The sequence below is a fragment of the Sapajus apella genome, unplaced genomic scaffold (assembly GCF_009761245.1).
Source record: "Sapajus apella isolate SASKATOON/1434 unplaced genomic scaffold, GSC_monkey_1.0 scaffold1, whole genome shotgun sequence".
NCBI classification, from domain to species: domain Eukaryota; kingdom Metazoa; phylum Chordata; class Mammalia; order Primates; family Cebidae; genus Sapajus; species Sapajus apella.
This window is the reverse complement of record NW_022436941.1, coordinates 71,380,721-71,406,053: the sequence shown is the minus strand read 5'-3', so window position 1 is coordinate 71,406,053 and position 25,333 is coordinate 71,380,721. Positions and strand designations below refer to the sequence as shown.

The 25,333-nt window shown below is 38.7% G+C and overlaps 1 protein-coding gene across 6 annotated transcripts in view; it reads left to right on the top strand.

Moving 5' to 3' along the window:
• The window catches only part of MAST4 (microtubule associated serine/threonine kinase family member 4), a 581,430-nt gene that overhangs the window by 207,858 nt on the left and 348,239 nt on the right, over positions 1-25,333 (top strand). The window lies entirely within an intron of this gene.

The following is a 25,333-nucleotide window of genomic DNA, read 5'->3' as shown; positions in this document are numbered from 1 at the left end:
TATATTCACATATATATATATATATATGTGTGTGTGTGTATATAGAGCCATTTTTTTTTGCCTTTGCCACATTTAACTATCATTTGCCCAGGTGTAACAAAGTTAGAAGATGCCTCTTGGGCCTCTAACGTTTTTTCTGGCTCAGACCATCAGCAAAAACATTTTTTTAGAATGCCTCACTAATGTGTAAATGTATTTTAACGTGATTTTTATGTGTTTCAAGGAGGTACTGAAAGTATTTTAACAGGCCTGTGTTAAAGGACATTTACTGTAGAATTTCAGAAGGGACCTGGAGGCAAATTCTGTTGCCACCATCATGGAGAGAAGAATCCTAGGGTAGGTGATAGGGTGGTTAAGGTGTACTAGGAAGTTTGTGGCTGTGACTATCAGCCAACCTGTAAGGAAGTGTGTTAGCCATCAGTAATGGTACATACCAACTATCAGCTTGAATATCAATGTATGAAATGTTCTATGAAAACTGATGTTCTAGTATTTGTTTTCTAAACCCCAGTTGATTATATTATGCACCACTGGGTGCCTGTACCCTGATTTTTAGACCCTTGGAATAAACCACAAGATCTCCTTTTTAAATCATCTACAGTAGAGCTTTACTGATTAAAAAGAGTTTTCAATATTCAGTGAAGCTGTCTGTCTTTTCTTTTTGGAAAGATTTATTTTATTTTTAAGTGGAAAAATAGCAGATCTTTGTTACACATGTCATTAACTGCCACTAAATTGACACAAGTGTTGACAGCTATTGTGAGAACTATTTCAAAGCTAATTATGTTAATGAGAATGTAACATACCAGTAATTGCATGTATTCAAACATCATACTATCACTTTTTGTGTTTTCTTTTCCAGATGTAAGACATTCATTTGTTGCTTGAAAAGCTGCAGAATTATAACTAAGATTACAAATAATTGTCAGCAAATAAAATTGGTTCCTTAGAAATATACTCTAATTGCTTAGCTATGTAAAAGACAGAAATAAATGTTAGCATGTTAAGAATATAAATTAGAAACATTGCTTATGAAATACTTAGTTTTGGGCTTTTCATTTAAATAAGCCTTCTTACTGCAATTAATATTATCGTTTGGTTTATGACCCTTAAAAATATATTCCCTTTCAGCATTTCTTGGGGTTCTAATTTAGCTTTCTGATACATGTTAGATGATTTGCAATTTAGATTTTAATTTGATTTCTATTCTTTCAAATACCATTTTTCTTGTATTTCATTTTTATTTAAACCATGATTCTCTCTGTAATCATGGAAGCTAGGCATAAACAAACTGCTAGAAAAATCAAGCTATTAAGTGAGCTGAGAACATAAAACATTTTAATAGGAACTTCATATAACTAAACTAAGTATTTGAGAGCCCAACCAGAGAATTATGGCTCTTTGGAAACAAACTTGATGCGACTTAGTGTTCCTAGTCTACCCTCTCTTACAGTTCTTTAAAAAAAAAAAAATAGCATTTCTATTGTTGCCTTTAAATCTTTGCCACTTCTTGCATATGTAAAGGGTTAATTGTGTCTCTGCTTGATAACTTGGGGGCCATATCTGTTTGAAGACTGAGCTTTGGTCTCTGTAGACGTTTAGAGTTTTGAGTATATTTTTTTCTACTGAGAGTTTTGGCGTGAGTGGCTCTCTTCTAATTTGAGAGTGTGGGGATTGTTTTATTTTTCCAGTTGTGATCCTCATAAATCACCCCAACACTTTCAGTGCCATGACCTTAATTCTCTAGGACATGCAATATACCTTTCCCAATTAAGTGGACTCATGGTCTGGCTCAATGGTGATATTCTCAGAACGGAAGAGCACTTCTTCTTGACCCCTCTTAGAATGACCACTGTGTAATTTTGCTTGCCTATACTGGGTTCTGCCTTATTTTCTGCTAAGATTTTGTTCACTGTTTTGGAGGTTGCTGTCCTCCTTAGCATACAGGCTCTTTGCTTTACTTTATTTATTAACTGTTCTTCAAAACATAGCAGATGATGGAAAAGACTGGCATGTTTGAGGTTGAGAAACTTAGGACTGAATTCTAGTACTAACGTTTCTTGGCTCTGTAATTTTGGGCATCTGTTCCTTAACCTCATGGGACTTGGGGGGGTCTCCATTAGTAAAATAGGAATGGTTAATCTTGGCAACATTGTTGTAACAATTGCGGGACATAATTCATATCAGAGCAGACTGCTAAGTATTGGGTGTTCTTTGTGTGTTTCTCCATATACTTGAGTCTGTTTCTGGACTCTATTTTATAGTTGGTCAATCTATCTATTCCTGTGCCAATGTCACATTTTCTTAATTACTGTAACTTTTAACAAGCCTAAATAACTGATCAAGAAAGTTCCCTCATGCTGTGGTTGATCTTCAAGAGTGTTGGCTGTTTTTGGCAGGTTTATCTTCTGTTTGAATTTGCTCATGAATTTCTGTAGCTGATTGAGATTTTGATTAAAATTACATTAAAAGTGTAGATCAATCTGGGAACATTGACATTTTTATTATGCTGGGTTTTACTATTCTAGAGCATGGTATATTACTCCGTTTACTTGGGACTTTAATGTTTTTCAATAACGTTTTTTTACGGAAAGAATTTGTACATCCTTTGTTAGATTTATTCTTAGTAACTTCAATATCCTTTTAAAATGAACATTTCTAGCTGTTTGCTAATGTATGGGAATTCAGTTGGCTTTATTACTTAAATTAACTAAGATTGCTAAACAATGATTCTTATCTGTAGATCTGGAGGAGGGGAAATTTTGTGAATAATAATGATCTGCAAGTAAACTGGTGGCTTTTTCCTTTTCCAATCTTTGTAGCTTTTATTTCTTTTTTCTTATTTTCACTAATTAAGACTTCCAGGATTAAGTTGAATAGACATGGTGATACTACACGTCCTACACGTCCTTGTCTTCATCATAAAGAGAATGCTTTCACTATTGCATGCTAAGTATGATAAATGCTATGGTTTTTTTTTTTTTTTTTTAGAGCTCTGTATCAGATGAAGAATGCCCCTTGTTTTCTTAATTTTTTCTTTTGCTATCAAATGCTTTTTCTACATTTGTTGATGGCCATTAATCTTAAATTTTCAGAAAAAAAACATTGACATGACAAATATGTTTATACAACATTTTCTTGCATTTAGTTTACTAATAATTTGTTTAGGATTTTTCTGTCTATGTTTACAAGTGGGATTAACCTATAGTTTTCCTTTTATGGACTTTCTTTGTCTAGTTTTAATATCAAGGCTATGGTAGCTGAACAAAGTAGGAATGTATATCAGCCAACTATTACTGTAATAGGGGTGCATCATAAATCACAGTTTCCCAGTGGCATGCATCAATAAGGATTTCTTGCTGTGCGTCTATGTGCTGGCTGGGTTAGCTCTGCTTTGGCCGTGGATCCGTGGTTGGCATGACTTCCATCACTGTCTGTCTGGTCTACATGTCTTCCTGTGGGACCCGGGTGGAAGGGCACTTATCTGTGGTATGTTCTTCACATGCTGAAAGTTGGAAACTCTTAGAGTGGTGAGCAGAAACAAAGACTAGACTTGGAACTGACACAGTGTCACTTCTGCCCACTGGCCAAAGCAAGCCACATGATTAAGGCTGGCATCAGTGGAGTGGGGAAGTCTCCTTCTGATAGAAGTAGAGAGTGGGAAGGGTGTATTTGCTAAATAGTAATTTGATCTACCACAGGGAAACATCCCTCTTTTTCTAATCTTTGGAAGAGTCTAAGAATGGATTCTTCTGTATGTTGCCTATAAAGGCATCTGGACTTGGTATTTCCTTTGTGGGGGGACTTTTAATTGCTCCAGATTTTTAATGGTTATAGGACTATTCTGATTTTTACATTTTTTTCTTGAATCAATTTGGTGCTTTATGATTTTATGGAAATTTGATTAAGTTTGAAAATTATGTTTATGCATTCTATGTGGCATCTTCAGTTTTAAGTCCTTTTTCATTCTTAATATTGTTTAGTTTTGTCTTCTCTCTCTCAGTTTATTAGTTTTTCTGGAGGTTTGTCTACTTTACTACTTTGGAATGGCTTCTGAATTTCATGTCATGCTTAGAAGATACTTTGTCATCTTCAGTTCTAACATACTGTCTCATATTTTCTTCTCATATCTTTATGGGTTAATTTTTAGTGTTTAATCTGTTTGGAACTCATTTTTAAAAGGAGTATAGGAGCAGTTCATCTTCTTCCTCTTTTTCCAGACATAGCCAGTTATTTCAGCATTATTACTGGGCAACTTTACTAATCTATAATACTACTTTTTGCATATACTAAATTCCTAAGTACATTATAGATCTGTTTCTTGACCCTGTTCTGCTCCTTTGATTTGCCTTCCTGTATCTGTATCACATCATCAAATTATAGTCATTTCATGGTATGTTTAACGACTAAGTAGGACTGGTAGAGGAGCCTTATAATGCTGCAGTTAAATTTATTTTCACTAACATTTAAAAGACTTCTCATTTTAACGTTTTTCTGTCTCTGGCAATATCTTCATCATTTTCTTAGAAAACCAGTGAGGAAAAAAAAAAATCATCCCTTGTGAAAATATTGAACTGCAGTTGCTTTTATACAGTCATAGTCCTTTTGGGTTGTCACTGGGGAGAGAAATTGTAGTTTTGGCAGTTTTTCTTGTTCAGCTCCTAGCCAGGGCACTGCACAGTGTTGAAACGCTATCTCCAAGGCTGATGTAACTAGTTCTCTTGGAGTTTTATGACATAACCCTGGACCTTGTTGCTTCTGGGAGCAGGACTCAATGATGACTCTAGGTATCAGCCTACGAAGCTGGAGCTGGGTGGTGGCAGCTCTCCAAAGGCTGGGTATATTTTCAGAGACAGGAGTTGAGACTGTGAGGTCCAGATCTTCCTTTTCACATGGAGATGTGCTTCCATTGCCAACCTCAGGGGCTACTGCATTGATTTTTATGAAGGGAGAGGCCCAGCTTACCAGATGTGAAATTATAAATGCCTCCAACTGCTATGCTAGGTGTAGAGGTGTTCTCTGCTGTAGTAACTTTTTCTTGCTGGCAGTGTCACATTGGCCAACAAAAGGGGAAGTGAAACATTAATGACTGCACCACTTTGCTGGGCATGCGCTTTTTCCCTAAACTGTCTCTACCCTGAGTTGTTCAGAACATCCTCCGCCTCTTGTGCTGACGAGAAGGATGTGCTCAAAGGGGGATGGGTGCTGACAGCACATCAGGAATAATTCCCCTCATCAATCAATCCTGACAACCCTTGGATTCCTTGCCCTGTCAGAGCAGGGAGAGGCCTCGGCAGGATTGAATGGTCCCCACTTGTCTGACATTTTAAACAAATCTGCATCTGATATGAAATTAACTAGATGCAGCTGAAGTTGCTGATGGCAACAGTTCTCACTAAAGTCAAAAGCTTATAACCTGTTCCACAGACTGTGGAGTGCCACACATGTGCATCCAAATTATGAGCATCATCTGTGCCCCGTCTGTGCTGAAAGCTCTTCATTAAGAGGGAAAGACTGGGAGTCCTACACCAGGACAGATAAAATCATGTTGTTGATCAGGTAGAACTTAATTTAGCTCCCTCTCTCAGGATCATAGATCCACTTGATCAGTTGGGAAATTCAGGATTAGATAATGCCTGCATGCATTCTTTACTGAATATTTTCTATCATAAGTTGAAAAATTCCTGTTGACAATTTAAAAAAATTTTCTTAATAAGGAGAAAAATCATGCATCACATACAACCATTCTTAACATCTTTAAACATAAATTTCCTTTTTCTTTTGTGTATCCTAGTAATGTGTGATAAAAAATGTGCACTTTTTCATTATATCTCCTGTTTTCCCCAGGATGCCAGTCTTGGGCTGAATTTCCTATTTCTTTGGTTTTTCTTGCCTGTGTGATTCTAATTTCTGCCTTTGGCTTTCTTTCCAACCCCATTTTCCTTTCCTGTGGTTCATTATCTGGCAGTGGAACTCTGTGGGCTTCCATGTGGTAGCAGGTGCTAACCCTTTGTCCTGGGCACCATGTCTCACACTGCTCTTATCTTCATTAAATTTTTAAAAATTTTTTAAATTTTTGTGGGTACATAGAAGGTGCATTATTGGGTACATGAGATGTTTTGTTAGAGACATACAATGCATAATAATCACATCATGGAGAAAGGGTATCCATCCCTCAAGCATTTATCCTTCATGTTAAAAAGAATCCAATTATACTCTTAGTTATTTAAAAATGTACAATTAAATTATTACGGACTGTAGTCACCCTCTTGTGCTTTCATATAGTAGGTCTTATTCCATTCTTTCTATTTTTTGTGTGTATCCATTAACCATTCCCACATTTGATCTCTTCGCACTCATTCTTCTGATTCTCCATGGCCCACTTTCCCTGCACAGAGGAGTTTGTTTGCATTCTCATGCTCATGGGAACTGTGGGACTGAAGGCGCCCTGTCTGTTGGGCATTTCCTCCTCTGCCTCTCCCTAAACCAGGCGAGGACGAGGTTCGGGAAAGAATGTGTCCCTCAGGCAGCTGCTTCCCTAAGACTGTGCTATCTTCCACATCTACCCCCATCAGTGCTTTTGTTTTGGCTGCATTGATATCAAAGCTGATATCCCTGCGTATCTCTAGATGGCAGCATCCACCTCCCTCTGCCTTGAGGCTATGTTGGAAAATAACAGTTGACTTGTCCCGAGGATAATGTTTACTGTGCCGCCCTGTTCTTCACCTCGCATGTTTTTCCTTGTGCTTTCTTCTATTTCCACGTGTGTTTGAAACTCTGCAGACAGTCTTGAGGTATAACATCCAGTACACTCTTTCCCTGGCTTCGCTGTCACAGTCTTCAGCTCACCAAGTCAGAAACATGAATCTAATCATTCCGTCGTGTTCAGTCCAGCAAAATTTTGTTGGGAAGAGCAGTGCTTTACACCGCAGCTTGCGGGTGTTAGGTAATTTCGTACAGGACTGCTCACGGGGGCTTGTGGGTAGCACCGCCATCTGATGAAGGAGGTGAAGTGTTAACTGGCAGGTCCCTTTCTCATAGGCATCCCTGTGCAGGCTGGGCAGCCCCTCTAGCTTGTGAAGCTCTGCTTTGGTTTTCTGAACAACTCAGTTTATCGTTGATGTCAAATAGCCCCCATATTAACTCAATTAGGTTGTTTTTTGGTTCAGAATACTTTACATTTAGAGTTCAAATCAAGCACAGAAGAATGTTTCGTTTTGAAAAATAGTACCATGTTGGAAATTTAAGCTAGTTATACTTTTTGTTAACCCACCTGTTCTCCCATGAAACTTTGGACTCCTTGAAGCCCAGCCAGGGTCGTGTCTCTGTGTCCTCGCTGTTGGCAGATCAGGCCTGAGACACAGAGAGTCCCTGAGAAACATCACTCACATTCACAGCATCCTCTTTGCCCTGCATTTGGTAGTGCCTGATACCATAGCACAGACATTTATCTCAGAATATTTAAACACACATTTTCTCTGCCTTACCTTCTGTGTTCTGGTGGAATCATGTTCAGTTGATTTAAACAAAATCTGGAGCAGCTCAGCAGGTGCCTGTGTTCTACTGGAGGTGGTGCCTGTGTCCCAGGCCAGCCTTTTCCCTGCCTTCATGGAAATCAAACCCACACAATAGAGATAAGCCAAACTCTGAATGTAAGAAGCATTTTTGTACAGCACTTCACTGGGAGCTGTGCAGGTGGAAGAGGTATTTCTTTTCTGAGGGTACTTTAAAGATGAGACCTAGAATTTCTCCCCGATTGGAGGGATCATTCCTAACTGTTGACTACACTGTTCCTGTGTGTCAGCAGGTATGTATCCCCTTCATTCTATGTTTTTCTTTCTTGATGCTTTTTTCTACATAGTTTGAAACAGAGCCGGGTGCAGTGGCTCACGCCTGTAATCCCTGCACTTTGGGAGGCCGAGGTGGGCAGATCATGAGGTCAGCAGATAAAGAACATCCTGGCTAATACAGTGAAAACCCATCTCTACTAAAAATACAAAAAAAAAAAAATTCACTGGACGTGGTAGCACGCGCATGTAGTCCCGTTTACTTGGGAGGCTGAGGCAGGAGAATCGCCTGAACCCAGGAGACGGAGGTTGTGGTGAGCCAAGATCGTGCCACTGCACTCCATCCTGGGTGACAGAGCGAGACTCTGTCTCAAAACCAGGCAACCAACCAACCAACCAAGCAACCAAGCAAACAAACAGAACTTCCTCCCTGCCCCCAAAATGTGGTGTTCAGACAGTCAGCTTTGGACTCTGAGGGAAAGGTAAATGAATTCTTCTGGGAGAAAACTTACATGGAGCTGGCCCTTAAGACATTTCTACAGTGATCACTAATTAGAAATGTTCTGGCCACGTGTCACTTTTCTTATCAACTAGAGGAGCCTTAATGGTCACCCGTGTCACCATTACAGACTCAGAACTCTATAGTTGTGATTGGCAGTCAATCAACAACAACTTGTAGTGTCCTCGTTTGGGGGATAGTCTTCCTTGGAGGAAGAGGTTCAGTCATTCTGTGGTCATGTTCCTTCCTTCATTGCTGCTGATTTGCATTTTCACAGTAGCTTTTTAAATACAGGATGTATGAGAAAGAAAAAATTAAGTAGCCCACAGTGTCGCTACTCTGTTGACATTTTTATAAGAAGTAATACATATACAATATTAGAAAATTCCAAGAACATAGAAAGGTATAAAAATGATTCTTTTTTCTCTCTCTCATACTTCTCCCTATGAGTAATTATTGCTATTTGTTTCATGTTCCAGAAAAAAAGTTTACACTAAAATATATGACATTATACACAGTTTGAGACTTGCTTTTGAACTTCTTCTGAAGATCTCTTATAGTAGTACATACAACTTTCCTGCATCCTTTTTAATAGTGGCAGAGTATATCATTGCATAGCCACACCATCGTATAAATTGCTTGACCAGTCCCTGGGGGGTGGACTCTCAATAGTTTTAAAGCCTGCGACCTCTATGATGTCTGGTGTGAGAATGCTGGTGCATCATTACTTTTAGTTGTAAGGGGATTTATAGTTGGTGAGGTAAATCTTCTGGTGTTTAGTCAGGTTGCTTTAGAGTGTGTTGTGTTATATTAAATGATAGGTGGTATAACAAATATACTCGAAGTTATCACTGGCTTAACATAATAAGAGTTTGTTTCTTCCTTACCTACAAGCCATTTTTGCAGGGCCATGCCCCGTTCCATGTGGTCACTCAGGGACTCAGGCTGACAGATGTTTTGCCTTCTTTATGTCACTTCCAAGGTCCCTCTAGGTGTTGACATCCTGATTGGGATATGGGAGAAAGAGTGTATTGGAAATGTTAATGGGTCAGATCTTGAAGAGTGGCACACATCTGTCCATATTCCATTGTCTGGAACTCAGTCTTGTGACCACACCTGCTGCAGGGGAGAATGGGAAATTTATTCTAGCTGTGTCCCTAGACGAACAAGTAAGTAGCCAGTTAATATGGCCAAAAGCGTGAATAGGAGTGCCACCAAAGCATCTGTTGCCCCGAGAAGCGGTGTGTCTGGGCTGCCTGCCTTCTTCTCCAGTGTAGCCAGCATTGGGCCCACTGGCAACAGTTCTGGAAGGGCTGTTACCCCTCCTCTCTGCAATTCTTTCTGCCTTCTCTCTACCATCATAGGCTTTACTGACTGTTATAGGGTACTGGCCATATGTAGAGATTTTGATCCATACGTGTAGCTGAACTTGAGCAGAGAAGGGAGGCAGCAAAGTGAGGTGGGAAAGTGTTTGCATAGTTCCCCGGAGGACTTCTCTGTGAAAGCAGAAGTTATGATAATGCTGCTCTCACTTTGCAGAATGACCACATCCTTACCCTCTGTTCTTCTAAGGGGTGACTGTTTACAGGGAAAACATCACTGGGGGCTTTTCAGGCAATGGCTTTCTGGAATAGATCAGGGCCAGGCATGCACAGGAGCTGGGCAGAGGCTTGGAGGATCTGCCAGGCAGAAGTGGCTCATGTTGGCCTCTCCTGTGCGGCCACCTGGGCACCCTCACAGTTGGCCTCTGAGCACTGCAGAGAGAGATGTCAGTAACGCTCTGCTGCCTCTCAGCTCTGCTGCTGAGGAATCCTAGCTTAGCTGTGGCCAGGAATAAACAGCTCATGGCTACATGCTCCTTGATTGTTTGAGAATTAGTGAAGATAATATATTACTCTTCAACAGCCCTCTGCTTTTTGTTTTTAATTACACCATTTTTGGGTAGGAGGAAAAAATAAAAAGCACCCTATATTCATGCAAAAAAGATACCTAAAAGACAGACTCATCTAAACGCATTAGAACTTTAACTGAGAAAATGATCTAGGAAATGTTGGGAAATAGGTTCTTTGTCCCTCTTTCCAGCCCCCTCCTTTGCCACTTTTGTTTTTATTCAGATAAATTAGATGCATTTCCAAGCTTGGGAAAGCCTAGGAGTATTTCTGATGTCTTGATAGAACATATAATACATCCTGGGTAGGTTAACATCTGTTATCTTAAGCTTTTTAGTAGTCAGTCATGTCAAGAAAGCCTCATCTGTTGAACATCTTGGTTTAGCCATCTGTTGGGTCCTAGTGCACTCACATGTAAAGGGAGCAAATGGACAGGTGAAAATGAGCTTGGCCCATTACTCTCAAATGACGAAGGCGTTGCACACTCTAAATAATGGTACCTGTCAGGTTTTTGGATGCTTTTCTCAGAAAGGAGAAAAGATATTTAAAACATAGCTGCAAATGCAGCAGGGGTGGGTAGAGAACCTGGTGACTTTAGGAATCAATACTAGAATTGTGTACCTTGGCAATAATTTATCAAAACATCTCCAAGTATTTAACAAGATGTCCATGAGTGCCTAATTTTACAAATGAAGCAATTGATGGCTGACTGTAAACTGCTTCCTAGCTACAGTCTAGGGCTGTGTTTGGGTGAGGAGGGAAAGAACTACAGACAATATGATGCAAGGCTGGCTCAGGCTAGTTGGATAATGGTGAGATCTTACGCGTTAGAAGGCCATCGGTAAGTCTCATTAACACACACCCATTGGGTGTGGAGCTGACCGCTGAGCCACGCCAGACCAGGAAGTATGCCAAGGAAACAATCAATAGAAGATATATTACTGAAAATTAATATTCTGCTGCTGAATTATTTTTATTGATTTAGGATTTTGAAAATGGCCTTAAATAGTTTTACGAACAAAAGCCTTTGTATTTCTTGAGCAGAAGACCAGAATAACAGAGGAAATCCCATCTCTAACACAAAACCTTGAAACATGGCCCGGGAAACATAAAACTTATCATCTGTCCTCAGGAGAGCCCCTGCCTATGTTTACTTAGAGAAGTGGTTATCTTGCAGAGCCACATGCGTACAGCTTCATTGCCATGGTCAAATCTTGGCTCCGATAGAACCTGTGTTCAGTAAATAGTCAGAAGAAACATTAATAGCATAATCTACAAAGTGGAAAAATAGAAATGCTTGCAATGTGTGAAGCAGGTCAGACGTAGGTAGACGTAGGGCTGAGGGTGAATGTGTGAGTTTTGAACATGTGGGATAAGGCTGTGGTTTGCTCAGAAGGACAGCTCTTCTGCATCGCCCTCGGTATGTAGTTGAGCTGTGTGCTGTGGGGGGTTGTCAGTGGGTTTGGGGAGCTGTTGCTCTCAGTCATGTATGGTTACCTCTTCCTGCTCCTTTCCGTTCCCATCTTCCCACTCCCTTCCATTCTCATCTCCCTTGTTCTCTCCTTTTCCTTCTGAAGTCCCCACCTCTCTTGCAGTTTAGAAGTGTATTATTTATGAGAAATGAAAAGTGAATGCTGATAAGAAGCAGCATCACTGGGGCTCAGTTTACACATCACTAAAAAGGAGCATTTGAAACACATGGTTTGCAGCTCTGAAGTGGAATGTTTCTAGGATTGTTGTAAGACTGAAGGTTCTTATGGACGCATTTCCTGGAAAGTGTTCACGAGAAGAATGTTGTTGCGTTCCAAGAGCTTTTAAGGAAGTCTAATTCCTTACAAAACTATTCTTAGGAAATCTTGCTCAATGTATAGTTATTAACCTTCTATCACCTTCCTGTGGGGAGCTTTTCATCTCAAGACTTTTCTATTAAGTCGAAAAAAATTGTGTTTGAGATGTATTTTCACAAATATATATAGCAATTATAGAGGAATGTTCACATTTGGTGAATCTGAGTATAAGCATGTTTCTTATTCTAGTCTTCCAACTTTACTGGAGGTTTGAAAAATTTTGAACTAAAATATTGGACAAGTGTATTTTACTCCCTTAAAAAAACTAAGACAAATGAAAGGAAACAGTTTATTAACTGAATTTTTTACGGTCACACAAGAGTGAGGTGGAAGAACCAGAAAGAGATTCTAGCTTTTCAGTTACGTTTCTTCTACTTTTCGGCTATCTCTGCTCCCTTAGGAAAAGCAGATATAGGAGAGTTTCCTCCACGCATAGCTTCTGAACAAAATATCTCTGAGTCTTGCAACATTGACATATATTTTTACTTATAAATTATCCAAATGGGAAAACCAGAAGATTAGTACCTAAGTGTCAGTTTTATAAAACTGCTAATTAAACGGCATTGAGTAGATATTTCACCTACTGAGAAGAAATATGCAGTTTTAGTTCTGAACGTGGAATTGTTATTTCTGACAACTTGAAACAGAAAAATGAGTCCATGGGAAGTAGTATTTAGTTGTGAAAGAAGGAATGTTAGACGCAAATCTGGTAGTTTGACGGGGAGACAAAATAAGAATTGCATGTTGCACTCTTACATTGCTTTCAGAATTGTTTTGTTGGAAGGTCATTGGGAACATGAGATAGAGTGATAAGGCCTTTAATTATCCTGCTTGTCTGTCATCTCTGGAAAGTTAGGAGAGAGGAGTTGAACACTTTCTGATCCATCTGATCCCGGGGACCTGTGTGGGTTAAGAAGAGGATGTTTCTCCAGGGGCCATTTCTCAGGAGCAGATAGTGCTGTTTGCCTGGCTCCTTCTCTCCTCTGAGACCTTGGGGAAGGATCTGTTTTTCAGTTTTGTGATGTTACCTGGTCTCGCAACAAATTATGAAATCAGAATAACCTGTTTATGATTAACATTTACCTCAAACTTAACGGCATTTGGAAAATTTTTTTTTAAAAAACAATAACTTTTAAAAAAAATTAGTAGAATCACTTACTGTGCCTCCTCAGTGCTAGGAAGCTCTTGGGAGCTGGGTCATCACTGTGGGAGGGAGGTGATCACTTTCATCCTGGCCTGGCAAGCATTGTCCTGTTGCGGGGTTTTTTCACCTTTGGTTTCCTCCCTTGTGCCTAATCATGCTTGAGGAGCAGCCACAGATATGTGGAAGATACCAGCACTCCCTTGTGGCTCATTCAGAGTATCACCTTCTAGAGCACCTTTGATGGGGCAGGCTCCGCATTTCACATTAGATGATCCTCTGAAACATATTTCTACTGATTTTCATCTCCAAAGACAAGGTGAAGTGCACTGATGAAGGTAGTATTTTGTCCACTAGGTGGCACATAGCAAATCTCCTTTGCAGTGGATGGAGGTAGAAATGTTTGGGGATTTTTTAAAAAGATGCATCTGTTATGCATATGAGATAAAGGTATGCCCTATGTGTAAGGTGATTCACCAAGTCAACTGGGAGGAGAAAACGTTCTAAGTCTCTCATTGTAACAAAATTGCCAGGAAGAACTTTTAAAATGCTAACAGATTGGTTGAAATTAAAAAGTTTTATGATGTGTCCTGGAGATTTTTTTCTCCCACAACAGTTGGGCTGCAGATTACTGCTGCAAGTAAGAGAATGCTGTTAATCCTGCTAGCATTTTGAGTATATAGAATAATGTACGGAAGACGTTTAGACATCCTAGGCTTATGTATTGGAATTATGTTCTGAAAATGGTGCATACTTGAGCTAGAGAGGTTCCTGCCAGTGACTGTTTAAAAAACTAGTAGAAGATGTTACGTATAACTTAACATTTGAAGGACTACACTTCATGTTGCTAGAATGCATTATCGATGATCCCTATTGCATGCACAACTAAACATAGCTAAATGAATAGCCCATGCTGAGCATGTATTAGTTATGATTTTTATACCAAAATGTTTAAAGATACCTCTTTTTTTCGTATAAAAACGATAACTAATACATGTATATAATATTGTATTTAAGGTGAATGCAGTACATTATTTTGAGAGAGACTACATCACATGACTATTATTACAGCATGTTATAATTGCTCTATTATTGTTGTTAATCTCTTACTGTACCTAATTTATAAATTAGACTTTATCATAAGTATGTATATGTATTAATAAAGAAAAACAGTATATATGGGTTTGGTACTATCTGTGGTTTCAGGCATTCACTGGGCATCCTGGAATCTATCCCCACAGTGTAAGGGAGGTCTGATTTACTTGTATTTCAGAAGGAAAATAAGACTTAAAAAAATTCTGCTTTTTATTAAAGTATTCAGATTTTGTTATATTTTTCCCCCTAAAGAAATTGGTATTATTTCTGATGGCTTAGGGCATTGCTTTACAAAGAAGATTCAGATTGAATTTATTAGGTTTGTCTGTAGGTAAAACAGGATACATACATCCTTTCGAATCCAGTTTTCTTTAGAGGACAGTTGAAGTGCACAATTAACAGGCTCCTCACAAACGTCCTTACCTGCTGGCCCAGAGGAGAGTGGTGACAGGTTTTCAAGGTTGTCAGGTAAGGTATGGAATCATCACGAGAGTTCAGGTGGCATTCAAGAATCCTCAAGGAGGAAAAGAAGGAGGACCCTGTTTGCTTTTAATAATTGAGTCATGTAATGTGTTTAGTAAAGCCAAGATAGATAGGACTTATCCAATTCACTGAACTTCAGTTTTAGAAGAAGACTGAGGAAAAGTGCCTTGTCTTTCCATGAAAATAATAGTCTTTGATGAAAAGAGATTAAAGTCATATTATTTTATAGCAAGCTTGTCTAACCTGCAGCCTGGGATAGCTTTGAATGTAGCCTAACTCTTTAAGAAGTAAACTTTCTTAAACATTATGAGATTTTTTTGGATTTTTTTTTAAAGCTCATCAACTATTGTTAGTGTTAATGTATTTTATGTGTGGTCCAAGACAATTCTTCTTTTTCCAGTGTGGCTTAGGGAAGCCAAAAGATTGGACATCTCTGTTCCTGGCCACAAGAATCAATGCTTCCTTGCCCTTCTGTTCCCATGAGTCAGCTCTCTCATCCCTCACCTTTCCTCAAGTTTCATAATCATTTATGAGAAATATTACAGGACTATAGTGAGAAAGTCTTTTAGGTATTTGAGCTGTTTTATGTAAGAGTGTAGTAAGTAGAAGGAAAATACACTCTGTGAATCTGGAAAGAGGGAAAGGGACAGAACTCGTGGGGTCTGGTTTTGTAGACCTGTACAGGTATCGAAGTCCAGGATGTTTTGAGGTTGGAGAGAATGGCCGCACCCTGGCTGCCATCACACTGCATTTTCAGCTCCATTACTCCTGTTTGCCTTTGCACGTGCTGCTCTCTGGGCTTGGCATGTTTTCCCCAGCTTCCCATCCGTCCTCTACCCCACCTAGAATTTCTGCTTCCATTAGACCTGGGATTTCTAAACTTGTCTGCACTTTGGAATCACTGGGGGTGGCTTCAGAAACTACTTACTTCCAGAGATTGTGATTTAATTCTCCTGTTTATGGCCTTAGTTTTTTTGAAATTTATAAAAGATTTTCCAGTGATTCTAATGTGTAGATAAATTTGAGAACTGCTGTTTTGGACTCTGTTAACCACCTCTCTCAAACCTTCCCTTACTCTCTACCCACCCCTCTGAGTTATTCCTTTCTCGGTGTTCCTGCACCACCAGCACCTGGAGTGTCTTGTCCCTGTGTCTCTACTTATCTCCTTGTATTTTGTTTGTTTACCCATGTGTCTTTCCACCCCATGACTGCATTCTGGTGGGACTGAGCCTTTTTCCTCTTTCTGTTCTTAAACATCCATCGTAATGTCTGATTCATAGTAGATATTTAGTGATTGGTTTTTGAATCAAGGGGATAAAACAAAATAGTAATACAGTGATTTAAACAAATCGATTCATGTACTTCTGTCTCAGGGCATTTTTATTGTCCAGGTAGATATTTCTCCTTTACTTGAAAAGCATTGACTCCCTAATCTCCTGTCATTGCTTAAAGCAATGATAAGTATATAAAATTAAAGAGGAATATGTTGTGTTGTGTGGTACTAGCTTGAATCACGAAAGCCAGCTTTAGATAAGAGGACAAAGAGCGCTAAGCTTATAGTCAATAAAGCTCAGGGAAGTGAGAGTGAAGTGTTGTCAATTTCTAACAAAATAATTCCACATTGCCTTACTTAAAGAATATTAATTTATCTAATTGATGATAATCTGGTCAATTTATTATAGCATTAAAAATGCAAATCAGCTAATATACCAAAATATTCATTGATGTGCCTGAGAGTTTTTAAATTTTATTTTATTCGGTGATAATGGGAGGCATAATTGTTAATGTTTGATTCTGGCAAAATACAATTAGTTTCTGTGAAACACATTGTGCATTAATGATGTCATTAAGATTAATGAATATAAATGAATGAGCTGCGGATTTCAAACAGAACAGAGGGACTTTATATCAGTGTATAAAACTTGAGATAGATTGCCTTGATTTTTAAGGATAATATGCTAGAGCCCCTATTAATTTCTTATATAAATTAGAAAATAAATACAAGAAATTAAATCAACTTCCAGAAGGATTAAACTTCTTTAACATCTGTTGCCATTTTTTTGGAAGACTGTTGTGAATGGATTTCGGTAAAAGAAAGCCATCCTTAAATTTTACTTTAAGAGCTATTTTAAATACAATTTTAAATAAAAGTTTCCAGGACCTGTATGCATAAGAGTGCATGTACATTTTGGTTATAAATCATTGTGCATTTAAATTAGATATGACTTTAGGGTGTTCTTGTACCTTCCAGATGTTCTGCCATAGACATCTATTTTTATAATTTTAAAATGTTATTAAGAAAACTAGACATATGTTTATTTTTCTTGAACTAAGAGATGGAGAAAGGCAAAACAGAGAGCAGGTGCTCATCAGGGTCTTAGGGAAGAGCCATGTACTCAATGTATACCCTGATCCCAAGAATCATACCGTATTTTGAGTATTGATGCTTGACTCTGTGGTTTTGTAGTATCAAGAGAAACTTTGCCACTAAAAAGAAAAAAAAAAAATAGAAGAGATTTCACTATGGTTTGTGCCCTTGTAGTTTAAGCACTGTGATTTCCCCATCTTCTTGCTCAACTAGATAAATACAAATACTGTGTCCTCAGGTGGTGCTTAAAGTGACTTCTTCCTTTGTTTATCTCCTTGGTTTGATCTTCACTTACTGCTTCTGTTTCTCCCACCATATGCATATGTATGTGTGGGTACGCACATATTTGGTTTTTTATTCGTTTGTGTGCCTATCTGAAAGTTCTGCAGGGCAGCACTTGCCCTTGGATTGCTGCTGCAGTGATGCTGAGAAGGACGAGGAAAGTGCAGGAAGAAGGGGAGGGAAGTGTTTTGGAACATGGCGGCCGCCCTGGCCCTGCGTTCTGGCCTACAAAACCTGAATTCTCTTGTTAGCTCTGCCTTTTTTCTGTTTTCATGACCTTGGGCTCTTCTTGTAACCTCATTATCTCACTTTCCTCATTGGTAAATTGGACCAGTCTCTTCTCTTTCTACTTCTCAAGAAACTGATGAGGATTAATGAGATAGAATCTGGAGCCCATTTTGTGTTAAAAAGAATACACTTAACGGATGCTAGAAGACAGAGTTAATGTCCTAGAGAAGTGGAACACACATTGCTTACTGTGTTATATGATAGAGTCTCAGGGAGCACTTCCCTTTCAAGTGTTAACTAGTTGGCAGGTGGCAACCTCATTTCTATTTGTGTCTGAAATGGATGACATGTTAGTGCAGGATGATAGGAAGTCAAACCAAATGTAGGGAATAGGGAATAGTGGAATGAAGAGCAAGATTCAGGGGGAACATCTAGACTTCTGCATTGCTACCTAAAAGAAACTTAGCTATTAAAAAATAATTTATAATCTCAGACCTATTTGGCTGCTCAGTATTTGTGGCAGTCACCAGAAGTGCTTGGCAACGTGTGCATAATGCAAACAAGATCAGAGTGAAGCCTGTGGTCAGAATCTCAGAATTAGTTTAATGTGATGCTTGTGGGTAAACCAATGCTGAAGACATTATCTTAAACTGAGGGTTTAAAATAGTCAGCTTGCGCAGGTGGTTCAGATCTGTGTTGTACTACCTGTCAGTATAAAAACACAGATGTAAGAAAGAATGCTTGATTAATTTACATATGGGATCCCACACTAATTTTAGTTAAAATGTTTGTCTTTGGTCAATCATATTTTAAATTCCAGGGTGACAAGTTTGGTTTCTCTCCTTAGAAAATTTTCCAGAGTTTTTTCCATTTTATGTTAACTTTTTTTTTTTTTTTGAGAAGTTTGGCTAGGCAACAGTGCATTTAACCTAGAATTTAGCTTCTCCTCACTGTGGGTTTTTTTTTTTTTTTTCAACAGGGTCTCACTCTGTCCCCCAGGCTGGAGTGCACTGGTGTGATCTCAGCTCACTGCTATTTAGATCTCCCAGGCTCAATTGATCCTCCCACCTTAAGCTCCCAAGTAGCTGGGACTACAGGCACACAGCACCACATCAGCTAATTTTTGTAGGTTTTTTTTTTTTTTTTGGGTAGAGATGGGGTTTCAAACTTCTTAAACATTTCAAACTGTCTCAAACTCCTGGGCTCAGGTGATCCACCTGTCTTGGTTTCCCAAAGTGCTGGGATTATAGGTGTGTATCACTGTGCCCAGCCATCGTGGGAATTTTTTAACACATATGTAGCCTGAATGTGCTTTTCTAATCTCTGACGTAGTAGCTATAATTGGAATATAGAGTGCAAAATTTAAAAAATAATGATTTTCCTTGATCTTTTATCTCTAGGTATATCTTTTCACTTTAGGAACAATTTTAAGAATATTGCTCTGTTTCAGAAGCTCATAAAAGTCTTAGATGATGTCAGTAGTATTATCTTCAGTAAACATACATGTTAACATATGAGTTTCTAAAGCTTGGGCAATTGATAGATATCCTACAATGGCAATACTGCCAACATCACTTCACTCATCTATTCCCATCTTAATCTACATATTAATATGAAATATGGGATTTTGCTAAATATTAGTTCATGGTCCCAGTGTTAGCTGTGCATCATTTAGACATGAAGGGACATAATTGAAAAAATATATATTGGAGCTATTTCCAATCTTCAGATCTTCATAAATGCTCTTGTATGAAAAAAATGAAGTTCTATTACCCAGTTTTATTAGAAATACTATATTTTGTTGGATTCGTGTGTTTTCAAAGTAGAGAATATTTTCCTGTTGTGATTGATGTTAGGGCATTTATGAGGATAGTCTGCTATATTTCATATGTATATGAGGGTGTCATTGTTAAAATGTTCAAAAGAAAATTATGTATGTGATTTATATTTTATTATTTCCTCCTAGGATGTAATTTTTTCAATACCATGATTCCTGTCATATTGTCAGTAGTGATTTGATGGCTAATATGCCAGAAATAATTAGATAAAAAAAAGGTGATGCAAACGTCAAGGCAATATAGCTTTCTTGTGAGAAGCCTTAAGCAAAATCATGCATGTTACATTGTAGAAATCACCAATTGCATACATTTAAGAAGTCTTCAGGATTGCAGGCGGAAAGGAACACAGCTGAATGCAGGAAGCGTGGGATGCAGCATATTTCATAGGTATATGCTTGCTGCTGACCCCACCTGCAATTTTTGCTAAATGAAACCTGTTTTAGAAAATGCTACACTTTGGAGAAATTCAGACTTTGGTGTGTTATCAGTGGGAAGGTGTTAGAGCCTCTCTTTTCTTTGGTGTGGAAAAAATTCCTTCTTTCCCTGGAAGGCAGCCTGCCCTTTGTTTTAGTCTTTCTGACAGGTTTAAAGTCTGTTTTCTTTGGTGAGAAAAAGATGTATACAGTATGTGTCTGCTGTTTCTTTACCTTTGTTAACCTTAGAGATTAGAACTTTATTTTAAAATTTCAAATGACTATTTTAGAATATAGGGAAAGACAATTCGTGGTTTTGGTATCTGTTCCTGAGTGTAATATCTCTTGGTACTTTAAATAATGTGGAACCTGTTTCCAGGTGTCATTTTACTTTTGAGTTTTGATGACACTGATAATTAATATCTGGTTCATTTGTATGTTACTTTAATGAATAGTAAATATTTCTAAAGATTAACCATTAATAACAGCAGGTAGTAATAGTGTAATATTATGGCATTAATTTTAAATGGTAATAAAGACTCATGTCAACCTTAGCTAAGGATTTAACATGTTCTCAGAGTTCACATTAAGGCTGTATTGTGTGTTTTAGGCACGTGAGCCTCCACTCATTACTGGCTTCTGAGCTCTGCTGTCTGACTCGGGAGACTGGTGATAAGGAGGGGCTGATGGGAGACCTTGGTGCCCTCCTCAGCCTTGAGCATGTTCAGGGCAGGAGCCTTGAAGTCAGGAAGGTAGCTGAGCAGCCGTGTGAAACAGACGCTTGGTGAGGTAGTAATGGCCTGGAGGAGGAAGGAGGGTTGGGAGACAGGACTGTGGGTTCACTAGGGAGGGACCGTGTGTCCACAGTGAGGGGCGTGGGCTGCTGTTACCTTGAGGGCAGTGAGACCAGTTTCCCAATTTCCCAGAAGGTTGCCTCTTCTTCACTTCCCCAGCTTCCTGATGATAAGCCCATAATATTTTCATTTTACAGATGAGAAACCAAAGCTCAAGGCAGTTCAGGGACTTGCCCAGCCTACCAGGTTTCTCCTTGGTAAAGCCTGCATAAGGACTGGCTCTTAGTGCCTGGTACTTCTGAGTACACTGGGGAGGCATGGCTTCCAGAAAATCAATGCAGACGTCAGAGTTGGGGGTTTTTCCTCCTTTCTTCCCAGCACTACTCAGAACAGAGTGAACAGCCTTGCCCTGAGTCATTTCACCTAAAAGGAAAGAGTGAATTAAGGAGTTGCCTTCAACGGTAAATTCCAGAAAAAGCATCAGACTAGCAAATGAAGAGCTGCCAAAACCCCCGCAAGTTAGCAGGGGTGTGTGTTATGCCTGGCACGGCAGTGGAAAGAGTGCTCTTGATTTTGTGGAATCCACTTGATTGTAAATAAATGTGTTATATTTAGGACTGTATAATTTTGAATTCAGAGGATGAAGAGTTGTTCAAACTCAGAGTGCAGGCCCAGAGACATTTAAGAAGAAAGTAGTAAGAAACCTGTTTCTGGCCAGCCCTCTTCCTCCACCCCCTCCTGCCAAGGAGGTATCTCTAGTTTCCCCTCTAAAGTAGCTGGGGCCCTGCTGCTTTTCTCTTTTAGAGGCACGTGGCTCAGAATTGGGGATTTGAGATACTCTTTCTGGTATGTTCTGACCATTGACAGCTTACGATATGCTTGTTTTTCTTTAGGAGCTAAAAGATCTGATGCTTTTCATATTATTAATTCACTTTGAAAGCACTGTTTCCTTCTTTGTTTAAACTCCAAGAGGCAGTAGAGCATGGTGTTAGGAGTTAGCCTGATCAAGGTTGGTATCCTATCCCAGCTGATATGTTTGGCTTTGTGTCCCTACCCAAATCTCATCTTGAATTATAATCCCCATAATCTCCATGTGTCAAGGAAGTGTCCAGACGGAGGTAACTGGATCATGGGGGCGGTTTCTCCCATGCTGTTCTCATGATAGTGAGCGAAGTCTCATGAGATCTCATGGTTTTATAAAAGGCTTTTCCCCTTTTCACTTGGCACTTCTCCTTCCTGCCACTTCATGAAGAAGGTGCTTTGCTTCCCCTTCACTTCGGCCATGATTGTAAGTTTCCTAAGACCTCCCCAGCCATGCTGAGCTATGAGTCAATTAAACGTTTTTCCTTTATAAATTTCCTAGTCTCAGGCAGTTCTCTTAGCTAGTGTGAAAATGGACTAATACACCTTGGCTTGGCTGTGGAATCTAAGGAAGTTATTTAACTTCTCTAAGTATTGATTCCTCATATGTGAAATGGGGATTATAATGGTTCCTCACCCATGTTGTGGGGATTTAATGAGATGATACATATAAAGTACTTAGAGCAATGACTGGCACATAATGTCATCAACAAATGTTGGCCTTTTTAAAATTTTTATTTATTTATTTATTTGTTTATTTATTTATTTTGAGACGGAGTCTTGCTCTGTCACCCAGGCTGGAGTTGCAGTGGTATGATCTTGGTTCACTACAACGTCCGCCTCCTGGGTCCAAGTGATTCTTGTGCCTCAGTTTTTTGAGTAGCTGGGCTTCCAGGTATGTGCCACGACACCGTGCTAATTTTTATATTTTTAGTAGAGATGGGGTTTCACCATGTTGGCCAGGCTGGTCTTGAACTCCTGACCTCAGGTGATCCGCCTGTCTCAGCCTCTGAAAGTGCTGGGATTACAGGCCTGAGCCATGGCACCTGGCCGGCCATTGTTATTAATATTTAGAATTGAAACACGAGGGAAAATAAAGCACAAAAATTAAGAAAGAATTTAAATGTAGACAGTAATCTCACAGCTGGGTTGCCCTTTGGCATTCATGATATGATTATAATCACAATAATGGATGTATATATTTTCATGAATCATCTGTTACTCCTTTGTAACCTTTTATGACCTGATAGTACACATTCATTGGCCACTGGTAGTTATCTATTAATGGAAAGAAGTAATCAGTGAATGAATGGAGGTATTCATCCACTTGGCCATGTTGACTTACCTCTGAATGAACATGTAGAGAGACACATGATCCCTTGATCTGTTGTCTACAGGTAACCAACAGGATATGTATTTTATGGCTGTCTACCTTGTTGAGAAGTAGTGATCATGGTCACACTAACATAAGATGTTTAAGAGAGAGCCCACCCCAGATTGTGATAATGGTATTGGAAATCACATTCCTAGCACACCAAGAACTCTGACTGGTGGGAAGAGAGAAAGGCAACACAGTGGTACTCCTCTGTCATTCCTCCTTCTGGCTAATGTGGCAGGAGAAACAACTTCTTTATCAGAAAATGATTCTTTCCACTGCCCTCTGACTTCAGCTTCCATGGCTTTTGGATAAGCAGTTCAGTGAGAGCTGCCAGATATGGCTGGATTAGGCGAGTGGAGTGGAGGGGAGTGGAGGGGAGTGGAGGGGAGGAGTGGAGTGTGTCTCCTCAAATCTTCCTCACAGCAGTACCTCAATGAACATTTCAGTTGCTGAAGAATGGGTAACATCAGAAGATTTGTTTAGTTTAGGGTAACTGACACAGAACTAGTGAAGAAAGGTAACTTATTTCTAAGTACAGTCATGTGTCATTTAACAGGGACATGTTGGGAGAAATGTGTTGCTAGGTGATTTCATTGCTGTGTGAACTTATACAAACCTAGATGGTATACCCTGTTGCTCCTAGGCTACAAACTTGTACTGTACTGAATACCGTAGTTACTGTGCTGAAAACCATAGTTAGCTGTAACACAATGGCAAGTATTTGTGTGTGTCAACATGGAAAAGTTACCTTAAAAATACAATATAAATGATATTTTATATCTGTATAGGGCACTTATGAATGGAGCTTGCAGGATTGGAAGTTGCTCTGGGTGAGTCAGTGAGTGAGTAGTGAGTGAATGTGAAGATCTTGTACAATACTGTGCACTACTGTAGACTTTACAAATAATGTACACTTAGGATACACTGAATTCATAAAAAATATTTTTCTTTATTCAATAATAAATTGACATTAGCATACTGTAAACTTTTTACTTTATAAACTTTTAAATTTTTTAAACTTTTAAATTCTTTCACAATATCTCTTAGCTTAAAACACATATTATGTGTCTGTACCAAAATATTTTTCTTTCTTTATATTTTTATTCTTTAATCTTTTTTCTATTTTTAAGAAAATGTATTTTTTTAAGCTTTTTAAACTTTTTTGTTAAAAACTAAAACATACACACACACACACACACACACTCACACTCACACTCACACTGGCCTAGGACTACACAGGGTCAGGATCATCAAGGTGTCATTAGGCAATAGGAATTTTTCAGACCTATTATACTCGTATGGGACCACTGTCATATATGTGGCCCATCACTGGCTGAAATGTCAGTATTATAAAGCACATGACTGCATGTGAAAAATATCTGACCATGTGAATCAGAGGACAAAGCCATATCCTTGCACCAAACATCACTGTGGACAATATTACCAAATCTCAATGTATGCCTTTTTGAAATATGTTCAACCAAACGTTTTCTTTCCCCCTAGTTTTTCTCAGTTGATATTTGGAATTGTTTTTGTTTCTGCAAACCATTTAATTGCAATAATTATTAAAATTTAAATTTGACCCCTTATAGTGACCATGGATTTTGAGTATTCCAGGAAGTAAATTATGCCTATAATAGAGTGGGCCTGCAGCGTATCCATAGAAATAATTTTTTTTAAATGAAATACCACAAAGCCCCTGGCTTTTTAGTACAATTAATGACAAAGCCTACAGGATTTTATTATTTGAATACACATGTAAAAGCAATACATATTGAGGCTGGTACTTTGTGCGTTGACTCACAATATTGTGAACATATTCCATGAAGGTATAAAATCACAGGAAAAATGAGTTTATTAATGGAAATTAGGCTAGATCCTAATTATTACCTGTGAATAGTGTCATCATTTGAAGTTTTTATTGCATTTTAACACATGGCTTATCTTGATGAGAAAATATATAGCAAAGGGTAAATGTAGCAATTTTCCTTTTACTATTCCCTCCGCTAAGCCATTATTGCTTGATGTTATTTTTCAGCAGCCTTTCATTTTTGTCCCAAATGTTTTTGCCTCTGGCTGGTTTTATTTCTTGAAAACGTATGTGTATCACTTTTCAAAATGATACATTTTGACAGGTAATCGATATTTTTTCATACTAGATTTGATGGCATGATGGTCATAATCCTCATTTTAGACTTAGTTAATGGTGGAACACTCACTTAGATTTTATCTCCAAATATTCTTTTGTTAAGAAACATACTTTTCGTCCTTAGCCAGATTCCTGTTTATCACTCCCACCACTTCCCAAACACCTCCAGCTGCAGAGTGCCTAAGATGCATGCTTGTCAGCTGATGTTTTGATAGTTTGTCCTCAGAATGTCTTCTGTCAGTACCTCCAACTAGCTTACACTACTGGACACAGAAAAGATA